Source organism: Barbus barbus (genome assembly GCF_936440315.1).
Source record: "Barbus barbus genome assembly, chromosome: 12".
NCBI classification, from domain to species: Eukaryota; Metazoa; Chordata; class Actinopteri; order Cypriniformes; family Cyprinidae; genus Barbus; species Barbus barbus.
Genome location: NC_136740.1, coordinates 14,465,745 through 14,486,494, shown reverse-complemented (window position 1 = coordinate 14,486,494; position 20,750 = coordinate 14,465,745).

Genomic DNA, 20,750 nt, shown 5'->3' with positions numbered 1-20,750 from the left:
GACCGATTGAGGGTTACTCATCAATAGAGATGGGTAAGACACACAGAGGAGGAGGAGACAGTGGCAAATAGAGGAAATATGATAACAATCAGTTGTCATTCACATGCTCCCATTCATGCTAAATTTTAATTTTTTTTGCAATTTTACAGGCTGCTTTTGTACTTTTAAGGGAACTTGTTGATCCAGTACACTAACAGGTGCATCCATCCACTGAAACAAGCTATCCAAAAGACCCGATATGCAGAATTCAATCGAAATTCTGATCAGCCTGACAGTTGGGTGTCCAAAAAAAATTGGAGGGACACAAACAAGTAAAAGCACTTCAGCGCTTGTGCAAAGATTGTTGTGGTTAAACCAGTGGTTCACAACCATGTACTCGAAAGGCCCCAACTTGGCAAATTTAGCATGTTTTCATATCACCTGATTCAGGTCATCATCTCATCAGCTCCAGGAACATGATTGGGAATCACAGCTTTAAACTGAAGTAAGAATGTAATGCTCCCCTTTCAGGATTTCTAGGGCTTTAAAGAGCAGGGCAGTGCAGAGACCTTTGGAGGGGCAGGTGCTCAAAGTATAAAAGGGGCACATGGAACACAGCTTTCAATATTTTCAATCCTTGCTGATATGTGTATCGAAATGGATGCTTCTGTATTGATACAGCAGCAAATGCCATGACGCAGGTATGAAAAAGAAACACAGAACAGAAAAGACCATTTTAAGTTTAAATGTTAAAGACATTTTTTGTACCTCTTAATTACTCTGGAATTATATTATTATTATTATTGTTGTTGTTGTTGTTGAGTTTACAGGGTATGGTGGTTTTGCTGTTGTAAACACTACTGTTGTTATAGGAAAAAATATTCCTGTCTTATTTAAAATAAAATTCTATTCTAATCCTGTTCTGAATTTATTAATTTTTTGGATGATAATTATTATAAAAACAGGATTGATATGTATAATTCGAAGGACAAGAAAATCAGTATAAGCCTGTTTTACCAGTGTTGTGATAATTATTTTAAAGGCACTCTATGTTTTTAAATAAATACTGTAATAATAATAGTTCAAAGTATGAATAGTTTTTAGTCAGATAACATAAAAAAGACAAGACATGTTGACGCGCTTTAAACGTTTCCCAATTAAACAGCAAGAACGAAAGAGAACCTTTTTTATTGCTGTGTGTAGAACTACGTTAGCTGTATTTTTAATAATTAATATTAATTTTAATAAAATGTAAATTCGTCCTCATGTTTCATTTTTACTCGAAGTCAGAAAGCATGAGATTATGGAGATTATCCTCATCTCCATGTTCCTCGTTCATCCCTGCTATGTGCACCGTGACAACCGGCAGCCATGGACATTATTGAAGGCATCCTAAAGGTGTCTGAACATGAGGGATCGTCCCAGATGAGATCGTCAGGTGAAAGGTCATCATGTGGATAATTTAATTTACGGCTAAACTATTATTAATTAATTTTACTAGTTAGATTGGGCAGGCCTTCACAAAAGGGCGTTTAATTACAAAAAATTAAAAATTAAAATTGCCTTGACAAAAGGGCACTTTGGGCATCATGGGGAAAAGGGGCAGGTGCTCAAGCACCCACCGCACCCCCCTCTGCACATGACTGTTAAAGAGCACATAATATGCCCCTTTTTACAAGATGTCAAATAAATTTCAGGTGTCCCCAGAAAGTGTCTGTGAAGTTTCAGCTCAAAATACCCCACAGATCATTTATATCATTTTGAAAGTGACTATTTTGAGTGGAAGCAGAAACGGGCTGTTTTTGTGCATGTATCTTTAAATTCAAATGAGCTGCAGTTCTCCTCTCCCTTTTCCAGAATAGGGCTGTGCTTTTACATCTCCTACCTCAGATACTCTGCTAAAAAAATCTGTTTGGTTTTGATTATCATGTATTTTGTGCTGAAATCATGCATTTTAAAGCCATATTAGTTTAAACTTCTGATATACGGTTTTCTGAGCACACATATCTGAAGCACACGCAAAAAAGCGACTGTTACACAGGATGGGAGCATATTAAACTAAGTTCTCTGTCATGTCATATTGCGCTTAAACTGACAAATACATACAAGTTTATGTTAAAAATAAACAAGTTACAAAAACACAGTAAGTTGTCTGTGAAGGTAAACAAAGAAATCACGTTTATATTAGATCTGAGTATTAAGTTACATCAGCGAGGCGGGGTTTCTGCTAATATGGCAGTGTCCGTCAATAGTCGTGGGCAGGGCTTGTAAAATGTGATGTCACATTTTACGGATTCTGCGAACGGCTTGTTCTGAGACACTGCTTAGGATTTATGGGGATTAAAAAAAATTAGCAGGTGGATATCATTCTGCCAATACACATTTAAGTTCAAACAACATGTAAAATTAATTTTGCATAATAAGTTCCCTTTAACGGGATAGTTCACCCAAAACTGAAAATGTTATCATCATTTACTCACTCTCATGTCATTCTAAACCTGTGTGACTTTTTTTTCTGTGGAACACAAAATAAGATATTTTGAAGAATGTTGGTAACCAAATTATTTTGGTTACTATTAACTACTAATGTATGTAAATACACTGAGACATTTCTATAGCTTTTAAACAACATTGTCATTGAGCTGCTTTTTGGCCCGTCATCAAGCCAATAAACCAAATTAAATGGCAAACAAGTATTCTTGACGCAGCATAACAGGATTCCCATGGTGTTCGCCAGCATTAACAAACCTCTGAGCGATCATTGACACTTACTGTATGCAAACTCTTGCAGTAGCAACATCTGAGTAAATTAACCTGCAGTCAGGGGAAGTCTGACCTAGTTCAGTAGATGAAGCTTCTCTGAATTTTCTTTCTTTCTTGCTTTCTTATTTATTTCAAATTTTCAATATAGATGTTGTACTATTACATATACATTAATCTTTGCACTGCATTCAAATAAAAAAATAACATTAAAAGCATCACAAATTAGTTAATGTACACATAAATTGACCAAAAAAAAATTGCTGCATGATCTTGGCTTAGTGGTTGAAGATCATGTGCTAGAAAAGTGGCTCAAACCACAGAGAGGGTGAATCATGACCTTTCGGATTATTTCCCATTGTGCCCTTGAGCAAGTCACTTAACCCTTGGTGGCCACAGAGGCTTTACTCCTAAGTAATTATTACACAATTGCTAGCATATTAAAGTTGCTAACATCTATTTTGGGACTGTGACATTAGTAAGTACGTGTGTGTGTGTGTGTGTGTGTGTGTGTGTGTCTTCTGTAGATAAAGCTGGATCACAAATTATTTGTGCGAACATAGACGCATTTAGGCAGATCATGGATCAGCACATTCCCTTAAAAACGAAAGTAAAAGTAACGTTAATACTCTGTGTCTTCAGCGGCTCAGATGTCAGGACTAAATGACGACTGTTATATTCATTATTACATCCAACAACAAAACGCCTCAATCGCTTAATCGGAAATATCTTGTCTTCCCCTGCACCGGAGTCGACACAATGGCGGACAGCTCTCAGCTCACTCAGGGTGGGTCTAAGGTAAGACAGTCTTGTCAATCAACTATCGTGGGAGAGGTCATTCAACTATGTCATTCTGACAGGAATCTCAGAACAGCCTGATTTGAGAAAGGGGATTTTAAAATAGGGATATAAAAAAAAACACTTGGTGGATTTTTATCATTATAGGATGGATGTGTACACACACTTCCAACACACATTTATGTTCAAACAATTGTGAATTTTTCAACCGATGACCCCTTTAAGAAAGTTTGCTTTTTAAATAAATGTATCTTATTTTAAAGATAATAAGGATATTGTTACTGAAACACAATACAAATATTGATTAATACATTTATTTATTTGCATTGTAGCTATATAATCATTGCAGCACAGGTCTGTTGTTCTGCATCTTATTGGTTCTAAGTGCCTACAGTATTTCATGTCAGTATGGGTTGTTCAAACAACTATAAATATGTAAAACAAAATAATATTGAGTGCAGGTGTTGTTGCCATGGTCTTGTTTTATTTGAGGAACTGAGACTACTTAGACATTAAGTAGCTTTCATGACACTGCACTACTGTCATAACAAGACTCTCATGTAATTGTTACTCTTGTGTATACGTATTTTTATTATAATATAATAGTAAAATGTCACATTTTGCCACTTTTTTAGTAGAAGTAGGCACATGTAAGAGGCTTGGTACTACAGCAGGGCCACTGAAAACTGAAGACTTTTTTTTTTCTTGCTCAAATTAGGGAAGTGGAAAGTGAGGGAATTGCTGAAGCTATAGGAAAAACTGCTGTTTATATATTTTCTGTAGGAGATGGGTTTGGTTGTTAAGTTAAAAAAAATATATATATTCCATTTATTTGAATCACAGCTGAAAGATTTTGGCTGTTGTCAGGGCAAGCAATTTGAGACAAACTTGAAAAACAATTATAGAAACAATTGCAATAACACTGCCATATTGATTGAATAACCCCTCGTTTCCTATATCTACACAATGAGAAAAAGACACTACCACATTAACATGTTCTCACATTAATTTTGAGAGGAGGAATGGAGGAACAGTGGCACTGAGCATAACTTTTTCTCCACATTCTTATAATATGAATAGTTAATTCATAACTATAAACCTCTTTCAAATGATGTGTGTATTTTTTTCTGAAAGGCTGTTACTGTGACAAAATTACATCTGTAAAAAAATGCTTGTGCCTGAGTCTCTATACTTGCTACACCTCTTGTTTCCTGTGCTGTGCGAAAAAAAACCCCCAAAAAACCTGCAGACAGGAAATATCACTTTTCTTCTTAAGCCCCTAGCCCTTCTCTCAAAGCACAGTGTTAACTCTTGAACTTTCTACATACTTTGCATATTGAATTTAATTAGTATTTTTTTTTGTCTTACTGAAGAACAGATACTCAAATTGATCCAAACAAGGCTATTCAGCAAGGTACATCTTAATTAAGCACCCTTGATATAAAGTACAGAATTACAGTACTCAAATGTGTTGCTTGTTAACATTTTAACAAAAGTTTATTATCATCTCGGTAACATTTCAAGAGTCATTTTGTCATTTTGCTTAATGTATGCTGAAGAAAAATTAAAGTTAACTGAGATTCACACAAGGCAATATATTAAGCACTATGCACAAACAGAATTTTTTTTTATGATTTATTTTTTCTTTTAGGTTTGATATAGTCAAACCCAGTATTCTGTGGTCTCCCTCTAGTGTTTCACATTGATATTTTCAAAGGAATATTTCACTCAAAATAAAAGAAAGTCTAATATTTTTATTCTGTAGAACAATTTTCAATTTTCAACTGTACATTAATATGATTCTAAAAATGAAAAGCAGAGGATCCTCAGGTCTTGAGAACAGAGATTTCAGTGCATTATTCAGAAAAATGTGTCATTTGCAAACAAATTAGGCTATACTACGCATTTATGAAAAATGTGCAATTATTTTAAACCAATTTTGGCTATATAAAGTCAGTTCAAACAGGGGATGGTTGCATAAACTTTTTAGACTAGTCTTAAAAAGTTAGTCACCTAATTTTCTTCAAGACTGGTCATAATTTTTTTAATTCAGTTATGAAAAGGTGGATTGGCTTTATTTGTATTGGAAAAGTAAGACTGATTAGGCCTACCCCTTGACAACTGCTAGTTGGTCAAACTAGTTCCCTTTCAGTCGCTCACGTTCGACGTAACGTCGACGTGACGACGTAATTGGGATCACTTCAGAGAGCCCTATCCACTTCGAGTATCTACAGAACAAGCCAATGAACGTTGGCGTGCGTGAATGCGTCACGCGCCCCCGCCCCGCCGCGCGGGTATAAACCGGAAGCGGGCGCACGCACACATTGTCTTTCGCTTCGGAGCCGAGCTTTGCTTCACTCTACAGAAGACTGCCTAAAGAAGAGGACTCTCCTTGGTGTTGGTGTGACGGCGCGATCAGCGGTGGCCGCGAGCATTGCAGCTCACAACTGCTGTTTTCACAGCACTATCGTGCTGTGTGTGTGTGTGTCGGTCCGGTGGGCGTTTCCCCGTGTGTTCACACCGCGGCTACCCCTGGGTGCCTCAGCACTAGAGAGTTATTTTCTATTTTTTTGTTTTCACTAAAAGAGCAACACAAGCGTGACCCTGCGTCTTTTTCAAGATGTCATTCCGCTTGTGCGTTTCTGGATGCAGTCGTTCCCTGGCGCCAGCAGATGGCCACAGTAGTTGCCTCTCGTGTTTGGGCATTCAACACGCTGAGGCGGCTTTTGTGGATAGTTCGTGTTCCCATTGCGGGAATATGACTATCTCAGCGCTTAGATCGAGACTCGCTTACCTCAAGGGAGGTGCAGTCCCCTCGCCTATGCCCCGATCTAGTGTTTATTCTGCCCCGCAGTATAGACCTACTTCGGTGCATGACCAGGGTGATCTGAGGATTACCGTGAGGGCTTCCCCGTCGAGTCAACCTCCGCGGGCCCCTCATGCCTCACAAGCGCTGCTGCCATTGGAGTCCCTTAGCGAGCATCTTGGTCCTTCTCCGGAACGACCGGCCGTTTCCTTTGGGGCGACCAGATGTCGATCGCAGCATCGGAGGGGGAGCTTCAGTCCTCTGGAGATGATGACTCGGCTGCGTAACCCCCCTCGGGGCGTGTGGCATCCGAGCCGGATCCAGAATGGGCGGCTATGCTTTCCCGGGCCGCCGAGAAGGTTGGGCTTGTGTGGAACCCTCCACCACGTCCCGAACCTTCTCGGTTGGACGATTGGTTTCTCGGGGCGGGCCGTGCTGGTTCTCAGTGCGCCGCCCCGGTACCTTTCTTTCCGGAGGTGCATAAGGAGCTCTCTAGGACGTGGAAGGCACCGTATAGTGCCCGAAGCCGTTCTAGTGGCTCCTCCCCCCTCGCCACCCTCGACGGCGGGGCAGCTGAGGGGTATGTGGATATCCCTCCAGTGGAGCGGGCCGTCGCGATGCAACTGTGTCCGGCGTCCGCTTCCTCTTGGCGGGGTAATCCGCGCCTCCCGTCCAGGGCCTGTAGGTTCTCGTCCGGTCTAACGGCGAGGGCTTACAAGGCCTGTGGACAGGCTGCTTCCGCCCTCCATGCCATGGCGCTCTTGCAGGTCCACCAGGCCCAGGCGCTCATGGACATGAACGAGGGTGGTTCTGACCCAGAGCTCCTTCGGGAGCTCCGTGTGGCAACCGACCTCGCCCTCCGGGCGACGAAGGAAACTGCACGTTCAGTCGGTCAGGCGATGTCCACCTTGGTGGTCCAGGAGCGCCACCTTTGGCTCAACCTGGCGGATATGAGGGACGCCGATAAATATCGGTTCCTGGATGCCCCTCTTTCCCAGGTTGGGTTGTTCGGCGACGCGGTCGAGAGCTTTGCCCAACAGTTCTCGGCCGCACAGAAGCAGACGGAGGCCATCCGGCACATCCTGCCCCGGCAGACCGCTGCTGCTTCCTCCCGTCCGCCGGCCGCAGATCCTCCGTCTACTCGTCGCCGAGGTCGGCCTTCTGCGGCGTCCTCCGCTCCCGCTAAGCCCCAGCAGCAGCAACCATCCAGGCCTCAGCGCGGAGCAAGCCGTAGGAAGCCGACCCCGCCCGTCCAGGCCGCTGCCAAACCAGGGGGCAAGCGACGGTGCAAACGTCCCTGAGACGGGCGGCCCAGAGGTGGATCAAGTTGCTCTTCAGGAGATGGCGAAGGCGCCACTCCTTCCCCCGGTGGAGGGCCGGGTGGAGAATCTTTTGTTTCCTTTTCCTTTTGTTCCGCCACTGACCCACGGGTCAGTGGTACCCACATTCTCAAAGAAAGAGCAATTTCTGAAACCTCTGGGCCCCAAGAGGGCGCGTTTGGCAGTCGACGACGCCACCATGCCTTGTCACTCCCGAACCCCTCTTTCATCGCCAGCGGGCAGCAGTGGCCGTGTCCTGGACGCGCTGACGCCTCCGCACACTCTCTCTGCCCTTCGACGGAAACAGGTATGTGCTGCACCACACACTCAGACCCCACTTCGGGCCGCTGTGCCGTCCGAGTCGGGTCCCTGCATTCCGCCGCGCTGCCCCACCCCGGGTACGTCTGTGGTGCCCTTGGTCCCGCTTGCTCGGTCCCTGGGAGCGTGGGTAGCGCTTCCCAGCCCGTCTCGCTGGCTCATCCGTACCATCAGACTCGGCTATGCGATTCAGTTCGCCCGGCGCCCCCCTGCTTTCAGGGGCATTCTGTTCACCCGTGTTCTGGTAGACAGTGCCCCTGTGCTCAGGGCAGAGATCGCAGTCCTACTGGCGAAGGACGCGATCGAGCCGGTCCCTCCAGCCGATATGAAGACCGGCTTCTACAGCCCGTACTTCATTGTACCCAAGAAAGGTGGTGGGTTACGGCCAATCCTGGACCTGCGCGTCCTGAACCGGTCCCTGCACAGGCTACCGTTCAAGATGCTTACGCAGAAACGCATTTTCAAATGCATCCGTCCCCAGGATTGGTTTGCAGCGATCGACCTGAAGGACGCGTACTTTCATGTCTCTATTCTCCCTCGACACAGACCGTTTCTTCGTTTTGCGTTCGAGGGACGGGCATATCAGTACAAGGTCTTACCCTTCGGGCTTGCCCTGTCGCCCCGCGTCTTCACGAAAGTCGCGGAGGCGGCCATTGCTCCCTTGTGCGAGCGGGGTGTTCGCGTTCTCAACTACCTCGACGACTGGCTTATTCTAGCCCAGTCGAGAGAGCAGTTGTGCGAACACAGGGACATGGTGCTCAGCCACCTCAGCCACCTAGGGCTTCGGGTCAACTGGGAAAAGAGCAAACTCACCCCCGGGCAGAGGATCTCTTTTCTCGGTATGGAGTTGGACTCGGTCAACATGACAGCGCGCCTCACCGAGGCCCGTGTCCAGTCAGTGTTGAGCTGCGTGAGCACGCTCAGACGCAGAACAGCGGCACCACTGAAACTCTTTCAGAGGCTCCTGGGGCATATGGCATCTGTAGCCGCGGTTACGCCGCTCGGATTGCGTCATATGAGGCCGCTCCAACACTGGCTCCACGATCGAGTCCCGAGATGGGCGTGGCAGAGTGGCTCGTGCCGGGTTCAAGTGACTCCGCACTGTCGCCAAACTCTCAGCTTGTGGTCGGACCCTTCATTCCTGCGGGTAGGGGTTCCCCTGGAACAAGTGTCCAGGCACTCTGTGGTCTCCACGGATGCCTCTGCCACCGGCTGGGGGGCCACGTTCGACGGGCATGCAGCTTCAGGTCTGTGGACGGGACCTCAACTGCATTGGCACATCAACTGCCTCGAGTTGTTAGCAGTACGTCTTGCGCTGAGCCGCTTCAAACCGCTGCTACTAGGCAAGCACGTACTAGTCCGTTCGGACAGCACTGCGACCGTTGCGTACATCAACCGCCAAGGTGGTCTACGCTCCCGCCGCATGTCACAACTCGCCCGCCATCTCCTCCTCTGGAGTCAGAAGCATCTGAGGTCGCTTCGTGCCGTTTTTATTCCGGGCCTGCTCAACCGTGCAGCCGACGAGCTCTCACGGCAGCAGGTGCTACCGGGAGAATGGCAACTCCATCCCCAGGTGGTCCAGCTGATGTTCAGGCGCTTCGGGACCGCACAGGTAGATCTGTTTGCCACCCCGGACACGTCTCATTGCCAGTTGTTCTATTCTCTGACCGAGGGGACCCTCGGCACGGATGCTCTGGCACACAGCTGGCCCCGGGGCCTACGCAAGTATGCGTTCCCCCCAGTGAGCCTTCTTGCACAGGCCTTGTGCAAAGTCAGGGAGGACGAGGAGCAGGTCTTGCTAGTTGCGCCGTATTGGCCCAACCGGACCTGGTTCCCGGAACTAGTGCTCCTCGCGACAGCCCCTCCCTGGCCCATTCCTCTGAAAGAAGACCTGCTCTCTCAGAGACGGGGCACCCTGTGGCACCCGCGCCCAGACCTCTGGAAACTCCATGTCTGGTCCCTGGACGGGACGCGGAGGTTCTAGATGACCTACCCCCTGCGGTAGTTGACACCATCACTTCCGCTAGAGCCCCCTCTACGAGGCGCCTCTATGCGTTGAAGTGGAACCTGTTCGTTGACTGGTGCTCCTCTCACGAGGAGAACCCCCGATCTTGCTCCATCAGAGCCGTGCTTTCCTTCCTGCAAGAGGGGCTGGAGCGAAGGCTGTCTCCCTCCACCCTTAAAGTGTATGTGGCCGCCATTGCTGCACATCACGATGCGGTTGAAGGTAAGTCTCTTGGGAAGCACGACCTGATCGTCAGGTTCCTGAGGGGAGCGAGGAGACTGAATCCTCCTCGCCCACTCTCTATACCCTCTTGGGATTTGTCTCTGGTCCTTTCGGCACTTCAGAGACCACCCTTTGAGCCTCTGCAGTCAGCTGAGTTAAAAATTCTGTCCTGTAAGACAGTACTCCTGGTTGCATTGGCCTCTATCAAGAGGGTAGGGGACCTGCATGCATTTTCGGTCGACGAATCGTGCCTAGAATTCGGCCCGGGTAACTCTCACGTCATCCTGAGACCCCGGCCCGGATACGTGCCCAAGGTTCCTACCACTCCCTTCCGGGACCAGGTAGTGAACCTGCAAGCGCTGCCTTCGGAGGAGGCAGATCCAGCCCTGGCTTTTCTCTGTCCCGTTCGCGCTCTGCGTCTGTACGTGGACAGAACGCAAAGCCTCAGGACCTCAGATCAGCTCTTCGTCTGTTACGGAGGCCAGCAGAAAGGGAAGGCTGTCTCCAAGCAGAGGATGGCCCACTGGATAGTGGATGCCATCACCTTGGCTTACGGAGTCCAAGGCGTGCCCTGCCCACCTGGGTTGAAAGCCCACTCCACTAGGGGTGTCGCTTCTTCCTAGGCGCTGGCACACGGCGCCTCTCTGACAGACATCTGTAGAGCTGCGGGCTGGACGACACCTAACACGTTCGCTAAGTTTTATAGCTTACGTGTTGAGCCGGTTTCTTCCTGTGTGCTCGCTTCTTCTAGCCGGTAACACCGAAGCTCCCGCTTAGTGTCGGCTTGCTGCGCCACCCCCTTCCTAGGAATGGATATGTGCGCTTTTTTTACTCCAGTCGAGTTCCCCACTTGGCGAACCCTGTGAGTTCCTCCGCACCCCTTCGGCAGTCGGACGTTGCGGAACGTCCGGCGCCAGGCCTAGTGCTCGTATGCTTGTGTAACTTGGGCTAGGCCGGGTTCCATATGTGCGTTCCCTGCGGCGATCCCATATGTGTATTCCTCCATGACCAGCTCCCTGCGGTGAGCCCGTGTCTTCCCTTGGCAGAGTCTGCTCTGCCGTCACTGTCCGGTGTGTCTCCCCCCCCCTTCGGGTGGAGCCACCCCAGTGACATTCCATATGTTGCACTGCCCCCTCGGCCAGTCCATATGTGTATTCTCCACATGTTACCTCCCTTCGGGCAGGATGTGGCTCCGCAGCGTCCTTTTCCCTGGAAGGGTACGCTTTCCCAGTGTTATTAAGAGTTCACTGTGTGGGGGGTAATGGAACAGCAGTTGAGCTCCCTCTACGCAGGTCTTCCGCCCCAGCAGTTGGGGGGCTGAGAGTCTTGCGTAGGGCGCTGGATGTGGCAGCAACCGTGGCGTTTTCCATGGGATCCCAATTACGTCGTCACGTCGACGTTACGTCGAACATGAGCGACTGAAAGGGAACGTCTCGGTTACTGATGTAACCCTCGTTCCCTGAAGGAGGGAACGGGAGACGTAACGTCCCGTCGCCACTGTTGCTGACCATCGCTGCATGGCCGTCACTATCTCGGCTCCTCAGCGAAAAACAATGTGTGCGTGCGCCCGCTTCCGGTTTATACCCGCGCGGGGGCGCGTGACGCGTTCACGCACGCCAACGTTCATTGGCTTGTTCTGTAGATACTCGAAGTGGATAGGGCTCTCTGAAGTGATCCCAATTACGTCGTCACGTCGACGTTACGTCTCCCGTTCCCTCCTTCAGGGAACGAGGGTTACATCAGTAACCGAGACGTTCTTAAGACACATGTTTATGCTGACCCCTGGTGCCCAATCAGAGTAACCAAGATGAACATGTCAGAGGATACAACTGGAGAGAGAATTAGTGGATCAAGACCAAATTTCACTTCGAGGTCAGAGGTCATTGCATTATAAGTGCATTTAGAAAAGTATCAGAAACATTCATATATATTTTTTTATTCTAGCCAAAATGTTGTAATTGATGCACTGTGATTCTTTATTACACTGTGTACAAATTTATAAACAATATGTTGTTATAAAGAAAAAAAATAAACTGTTGCCCACTCTAATCTTTTTTGTCTGTTCATGTAGGCTACACGAACCGTCTGAACGAACCATTAATTCTGAAGCCGCGATTGAACACACAGCTAGGCCTATATTTTATTTTGTTGGGTAGGCTACTATTTGTAAAAGCTAGAGTATTGTGGAAGTGCTATCACATTACTGACTGAATAAGATAACCAGATATCTGAAATGTAAACCGGGACATTAGTTCATTGGTCAAAATATCACTGAAATCTCACTTGTCATTAGTGCTCTTCTTGTGCTAATCCAGGTTAGTTTTCAGTGCAGTTTACAACGCCCTCTGTTGGTGAAAATAAGCACTACATGATTTCTCAAATAACTACCAGGCTGTGTTGGTCAGTTATTTGAGGAGCCTCTGGGGGCGTGGTTGGCTCCAGATCCAACTCCTCCCAACTTACATTTACCTAAACCTACCCATCTCCACCCCCCAGATGTGGATAAAACCACGCCCCCTGGATCTTGTGGACTGTAGCGAGCCCTACTTGAGTTATTTTGTGTTTTTGAATGTGCTGTAATATAGACGTTTCCAGGGACAGGACACCAAAAACGTGCATGAGTGGAGTAGAATTTAGGTTAAAATAATTCTAGCAGTCACATTATACATGATTGAATAATAGACTTAATATGGAGAAGAACACAGAATCAATTCATAGACTGAATTGTTAAGACACTTTTTTTTTATTTGTATATTTTTGCAGTTCGGCGTATAACAGGAGGGCAAACTACTTCTGCTGTACGCCTCCCTGAATCGAGCTCAACAGTAGGTGGCGTGTCATTTCCTTGTCCATTTAAAAAAGAATTAGGCCAAATAGAGAAACTGTTTTTGGAAATTAGATGAGAGCAGAATTGTTAACTCAAAAATGAAAATTTTGTCATAATACATTTCAATCAGTTTGACTTTCTTCCCAAAATATATTGAGAATCGGTATGGCTGTATTTCATGTTCTCTGATATAAAAGCCTAAGATGTTTGCAACTTAGCTTGCGCTCTGAGAAACTGAACAAACAGCAATATTAGTAGGCTATCCAGCACAGCATTATTCTGTCCTCTGAGCCTGAGCCAGAGAAGCCCGGTTCAGACTACATGACTTTGGCACGATCTGCTTGACGAAGGATGACGTGGGGATTCATAGCATTAGAAAAAAATGCATCACAATACAGAGGAAGGGGCTCAACAACACAATTGTGACTTTTATAGCCTAAAACAGTTTAACAAACAAGTTAATATTTAATTTCTTAATTTCTATTTTTGTCTATTATTTTTGTCTGTTATCTCTCTACATACCACCTACCTTGAACCCGCTCTCTGGACCCCCTAAATTTGGAATCGTATCACATCAATTGTCTGAAACTGGATACAATCCATGGTTTGTCCTGTGGCGGTATACTGATGAAAAGAGTATTTTATTGTCACAACTTTTTAATCTCCACATAGATGAAATTGCAAAAACCCCTTGCTGTGCATATATATTGCATTACATTAGAAATCAAATTTGCCTTTGGGTTTTTTTGTTGTTGTTTTTTGGCATAAAAGAGGTCTTTATACTAAAACATCCTGATTGTTTCATAGCTTAAAACATCCTTCTCATTATAAACAAAGCTTATATTTAATCAAGATCCAAAAAACGACTTGTTTGGATCTGAGGTGGCATGTGACATCACAAGGGCACAAACATTTGCATAAACACCTCCAGGGCAAGACATCAATGAATAGTCATCATCTCACCATAGGCAGACATTCAGTCGCTTATCGGCTGTAGCTACTACATAGGGCCTAATTAAACAAGATGAGAATGCAGACATTAGTGGCTCAAATGAGAACAAACATTGTATTTAGGGTTTAAATGCCATTGTAGGTTTGTTTGTTTTTTTAATTAATTTACAAATGCAAAAGAGCATTCAAAAGATAAGGAGGTCAGTAGCAGAAGTGGGTGAAAAATATCAGAACAATATAAAGAGGCACTGGACAATTGTAATATAAATTGCACTTATATAATCAGTGTGCAGCAACAGAGTAATAACATTTTATTCTTTGTTTTTGTATACAACTTTAGGAAATAACACATTCATTTTTTGCACATTTACCCTCCAAACAAATTATATATACAGTAAAAGAGATACTGCATATCGTTTGAGTTGCATATAACATTGCTTGTGATCAAGCATGTTCAAGTATGAAGAGTATTGCCATAATAACAAAGAAATTCTAGCATCATCTGCACAACGAAGTCAGTTCTGGCACGGGGGGATTTGTTTAGGCAACTGTACATTAATATGGTTATAAAAATGAAAAACTGAGGGTCCTGTAGAATCCTTTTTGAGTTTGTTGGGGACTGAGACAGAGATCCCAAAATTGTGTTAACAGCCTTCTATCGGGTAAGAAGTTGACTGAGCAAAGCCAGTGAAGAGCAGAAGCAGGAGACAGAGTGATTTAATAATCTTAGTTGTGTATGTTTCAATAACCAGTACAAATCCAACAAATATTAAACTGCTGCACAACAACATCCCATAAACATTCCCTCTTATCTCTTATTCACAAAGACAAAACAGTAAATGAAACCCAACAATCTTAGGATTAAACAACAATGGAAAAATATAAAAAATACTACTGTAATAAAACAACTAACCAATAAATAAATCAATGAAATTAATATAAAATGGTTTATATGATTACACTGAATAATAAAATGATTAAATTATAAATTATTATAAACTAATGGATGAATGAGGAATACATGAATATATAAGAAAGAAAGTAAAGCACAACACAAATGTATGGTCGCTCTCTTGAAGCAACACACACACACACACACAGGTTGCTAAGTATCCAGATCCTTCACAGTATCTCCACAACCAACCAATTCAGTATTTGCAGCAACAGAATTTGGTTTTGTGTCATCACAAAACCAAATTCTGATGAAAAATGAAAGAAAATCTAAGGCATTTGATTTTCACCTTTCAACTATTTACAGCTTGCCTGGTGTGCAGCACTGGATAAAACCGCTCTGAGTATCATATGGCGCTTTTCCACTGCATAGTACAGCACGGCACGGTTCAGTACAGCTCACTTTTGGCGGGTTTTCCACTGTAAACAGTACCTGGTACTTTTTTTAGTACCACCTTTTTAGTGAATATTAAAGAGTAACTAAACCCCTGGTCAGAGCCTAACTCCACCCACTGGCAATATTTGAAAAATGTTGGAAAAGTGGGCAGAGCCCAGCAGAGACAGAGGGGGTGTGGTGAACTCGTGCTATTGCCAGTGTTTGTGCAATGGTTTGATTGATTTTTCATCTTCTCTCAGCTTCACAATTGCTCGTTTTTCACCCATAGTCACCTCTCTGGTTTTCAACTATAAATGCAGTCTGCACAGATCTGAAACTGAGCGCAGACATTCAGTGCTATTTATTGTTTGAATAATCAATTAATAGGACACACCAGGGCAACAAAACACACCTGTCAGTCACATGTTTCAATACTTTTGGTAACATGAAAAATGTGTGGGTTCAAACAAAAGGTGCTATCTTCTAAGTTGTGTATCAGATCCAGATGAAAATACCTGTAAATAAAAGCTGATATGCTAATCTCTCATCTCATATTCATCTTTTGATGTCAAACCCAAATGTTTACAGTCTACAGCAAAAATAAAGGAATTGACCTTACTGTTCCAATACTTTTGGAGGGCACTGTATGTATGTCAAAGCTGAGGTGGTGCATTAAAAGAAGGGTGTGGTGCATTAAAATCAGCTTGCGGTGCATTAAAAACGTGTGGTATATGTTGGGTGCAGATTTGATTTAGTTATATTTATATGTTTGAAGCATATTTAGTGTTATGATCTTTATTAAACCGTTACCGTCCTTATACAAAACATCATCCCATCAAAATCATCTTATTACTGCTCAATGTTTCTATGATATTATTAATAATAGTAATGAAAACACTCATAGTATTACTAAAACCTTGTATAAATATGTATAATAATCTGTGAATAATTAAATAATTAGAATCAGTGTGTCACATTTGTAAGAGTTGAATGAGGTCTGATCTGGAGTGTTGTGGTTCTGAAATATTGTAAGGAAGTGAAAAATATTCTAGGGAGACGTAGTCTGTGAGCAAATTTTTCCAATGCTCTATGTGAACAGTGTTTCGGGATTTCCAGTTCAAGAAGATAGTTTCCTTGGCGATGGCTAAAGCTACGAGGAGTATCCTTTTGTTTGTTATTTGAGAGTTGATAGATCACCTAGTAGACAGAGTAAGGGGGATAATGGGATGCGGCAGCCCGGGAGGCAGGATAGGGATTCAGTGACATCTTTCCAAAAGTGTTTAATGGGTGGGCAGTGCCATGTGGCATACCTCTATTTATTTGACGGTTAATAACTCCACCACCCCTTCTCCACTCAAGAGGTATCACTAGAGTTCTCACCACACTATGGGGGGGGGGGGACTCTGGGTTCGGGCCATTCCCAAGCTCGGAGCCCTTCCCCAGTACAACATGCCAACTACGCATCACTATACTCGCCAAATACGCATTACCTTACTCGTGCTAAATATATGCACGTGTGAACTCGTGAAACTTCCGGGATGGACAGAGAAGACGGATGAGGAGGCTTGAGACTGGAAACAAAGGAGCAAGACGAGCAGTTCCATTTCACCTCGAGGTCGGAGGTATATTGATGTCCTAATGTTCATGTCAGATTCACAATTTGGCCTTCATATACTCAAGATACTCCAGACGAGGAAACTAATAGGAGAAATTTAGAGAGAATAAATAAGCCACGCAAAGTTTGCATTGTATGTGCAGTAAGAAAAGACTCTGTAACCCCCAGTAACAGTAACTGAAAACATAAAAGGGGGAAAAAATGCATCCAGGCTGCTAAGTGTCAGTATAAGTCCAAGATTCCTGCCACACTTCAATTAAAGTCGTATCCTAATTATGTATAAAAAAAAATGTGTATTAACTGCTAGCTAATTGCAAACTATTTTCGATGAATAAATAAATGCAACAAGTTTAATGCTCTCATCAGTCAAAAATATTCTGCTAGGATATAATTAAATATTTTGTTGTACAGAAAAAAATGTGAATGTAGCTGAACCGATTTAGCCAACTAAAATTAAGACTTTCCAACGCCACACAAGAGACATCTGTTGATGTTTGATCATCACTCGTCACTGTGTTCAGCATAATTAAACAACGATGTACAGTACTTGCTGGAAAACATACACTGTAAAAAAAAAAAAAAAAAAAAGGTTTCAAAAAGTTGTAATTTGTTACCCCGCTGACTTAAATTTTTTTTAGCTTAGTCAACTTGAAATTTTAAGATACTCCATGTTAATTTAAGGGACAAATTGAATATTTTAGTTGACTAAACTAAAAATTTTAAGTCAGTGGGGTAACAAATTATTTTAAGATGAAACAACATTATTTTTTTACAGTGATTACAGACAGCAGTTAGCTACAGCCCCCAAATTCGGCATTCAAGGAGTGCAGATATTTGCCCCAAACACAATGAAATGTTTTACTTTTGGGAAACTTTGCTTGTTTTACTCTGGTTCAGTCTGCGTGCTGCTTGATATTTCATAAATAGACTTCTTATCACTGTAAAAAGTTAGAAGTTGACTTATAGGAAACCCTGTTGCCTTAAAATGAGGTAGTTCATAATAAAAAAAAAAGCATAAGTTAAGTGAATTGTCAATTGTCACAACTTTTTTTTTATTTTTTTTTTATTATTATTTACTAAAAAAAAAAATGAGGAAACCCGCTGCCTTAATCATTTTAAGTCAGCATCACGTTTTACAGTGTAGCTTGTTGCTGAAAAAGCGAAAAAGCAAAAGTCACACTTCTGACTGAAAGTTAGTTCATTAGTTTTTAGACCCCCAAGACTTGTCATTTAACTTACCTTTCAGAACCTCTACCGTGACTTCACTGCTGAGGGTCTTGGTGTTAAATATCAGATCACATGTGTAAGGTCTGCAGGAAAATGGATGAAATTAAAAGAAAACGTTGTTGTTATTATTATTATTATTAGGGTTCGAAGTTCGAACACTGTGGTGCAAGGAATCTTTTGGAATTGCTCAGGTTCTTCTTCTCCTTCTCCAAAATGAATCCCATTTTTGAGGGCCTAAACATGGCTCAAAACTCATGAAACACCATAAGTGGCGATAATTTACATCTGATATGGGTTTCAGAAGTGGGTGTGGCAAAATGGCTTAATAACGCCACCTATAACATTGCAACGAAGAGGCTCTCGAGCTGTTTCAGATACATGTACAAAAATTGGTGGACACATGTAACACACCAATACCTACAAAAAAGTCTGAAAAAATTTGAAATCCGAAAACCAACAGGAAGTTAGTTATTTAGAATTTTCTCTGCAATTGTGTTTAAACTCCTTCTAGAGATTTAAACAGATCAACACCAAATTTGGTCAGTCTAATCTAAAGGCCTTTGCTATGTTAAATTGCGAAGATCTTGACTTTTCCTTAAAGGGCGTGTCCATGGCGGCCTGACAAATTTCAATGTTTCGCCATGGAAAAAGAGGTTGTTGTAACTCAGCCATACAATCTCCCATTTGCCCCAAACTTCACGTTTGGTAAGAGTCCTGGCCTGAAGACATCTAAAGGCTAATATTAAGTTATAATTATAGCGCCCACCTGTTGGCAACAGGATACGCCATGCTTTACACTAACTCATGCTCATCATGTTCAATCTACAACTTAAAGTGGAAGTGAAGCAGTCAGTTAAGTTTACATTATTTAGTAAAGTAATTTCCACTTTGATTAAAAAAAATATATATATAACAAACATGATTAATGTAAGCATTTTAAAGAAAAAGTACCGCATTTAAATCTCTTTCAGAAAAGGTCTATCACAGCGTGTAAGTACCGCATTGAAATCTCTTTCGTGCTGTCTTGTGCTCGAATGGCTTAAAACACTTTAATATTTAAACTGACAAGGCTTAAAACACGTGAGAATGATAAACTTTGAGGAAGCAGCACTGGCTCGATCGTTCAGAGAGGTGATTACACACACACACACACACACAGGTGATTAGTTAAACACTACTGCCTGTTAACAGCAGGAAAGCTAATTGTATTCGCAGGTGAATATAAAATATGATACATACAACTGGTGAACCAGTCTGGATGGTCTGAATAACAATAAAATGCGACATGAATGATACTGTATGAAGTGTTGTTTGTTACAAGTTGTGCCTCACATTATGAATAAAAAAAAATAAGGAAAGTGTGTCCAGCTAAGTTCAATTAGTATTTTGTTAGATGGGTATAAAAATAAAAATCTTAGTTTACCGCGGTAGCGGTCGTGTGAAGTCCTCCTCGTGTGAAGACCATGGACTCTACCGTGCCACTCCACCGGGCAGGCATTTTGGAACTAATCAATCATGTTAACAACTTTACAGCACTTGTTGTGAATTTCACTGACACTGTAGTAGGGTTGCTTTGTGAAAATCAAAATCTAAATGGTTAATTATAGATCTAGTAAGACGGAAACTCACCTGTTCCCCACTCATATTGGTCTGAAAAGGTAAAAGGGGTGTTTCAGGTCTCGGGAGACTAGCGTAAATTGACCAACAGCGCCATCTGCTGTTTTGGAAAAGAAAGTTGCTCAATTGCACATGTGAGAAAATCTGCCCGCACTCGTGTGAGAAAATCAGCCCGCATGCATTTGTGAGAAAATCAAGCCAAGTTTCCCCATAAAAAGGCAAATGAGTCTAACAGTTGTAACACACAATACATATATTTGTCCATACCTCTGCATTTTCTCTCAAAGAGTTTTGTATTTGAAAATCACTTTGCGTTTGTTTGAAAGACGAGTTTTTCTTTGCAAAGCAGATTGTGTTTATTTGCAAAACACTGGATTTGTTTTATAAATATTGGCCCAAAAATCGCTCCATACTATAGGGTCACGGCCTGTGTGGCCGGGCCAAGGCCACAGTACCCCTCCACCCGTCTTGGCGGCCCAAAAAAATAAGGCCGTGGCCTCCCGAGTTTCCAGTCCCGCCATGGCCGCCTGAGTCTCCTGATACGCCATGGCTCCCCGAGCATCCAGACCCGCCATGGTCTCCTGAGTCCCCGGATCTGCCCTGGAGGCTTCCCCTGTGTCCCTGTACCGCCCCCCGTGATGTTGCTGTTACGGCGCAGGACGTGCCTTCCGGGAGGGGGAGATAATGTCACGTATCTGTCTGTCACGTTGCACTCACGCACCTGTTTCCACCTCGCCTATCATTGAGCACACCTGTTCCTCATCACCCCATCAAGCAGTCACAGTTTAAAAGCACACACCTCAGCTTCATCCATGGTCCGATCTTCTGTTACGTGAGTACAGATCTGGACACAGGGGTAAGTATAAACAATGAACAGTTTATTGAATGGTTAGGTCAGAATGGAAGACGGGGAACTTGAGGTGAGTAATCCAACACTGAGTTAGTCCAGGGAGGTGAATACTGGGAGTAACAGGAATCC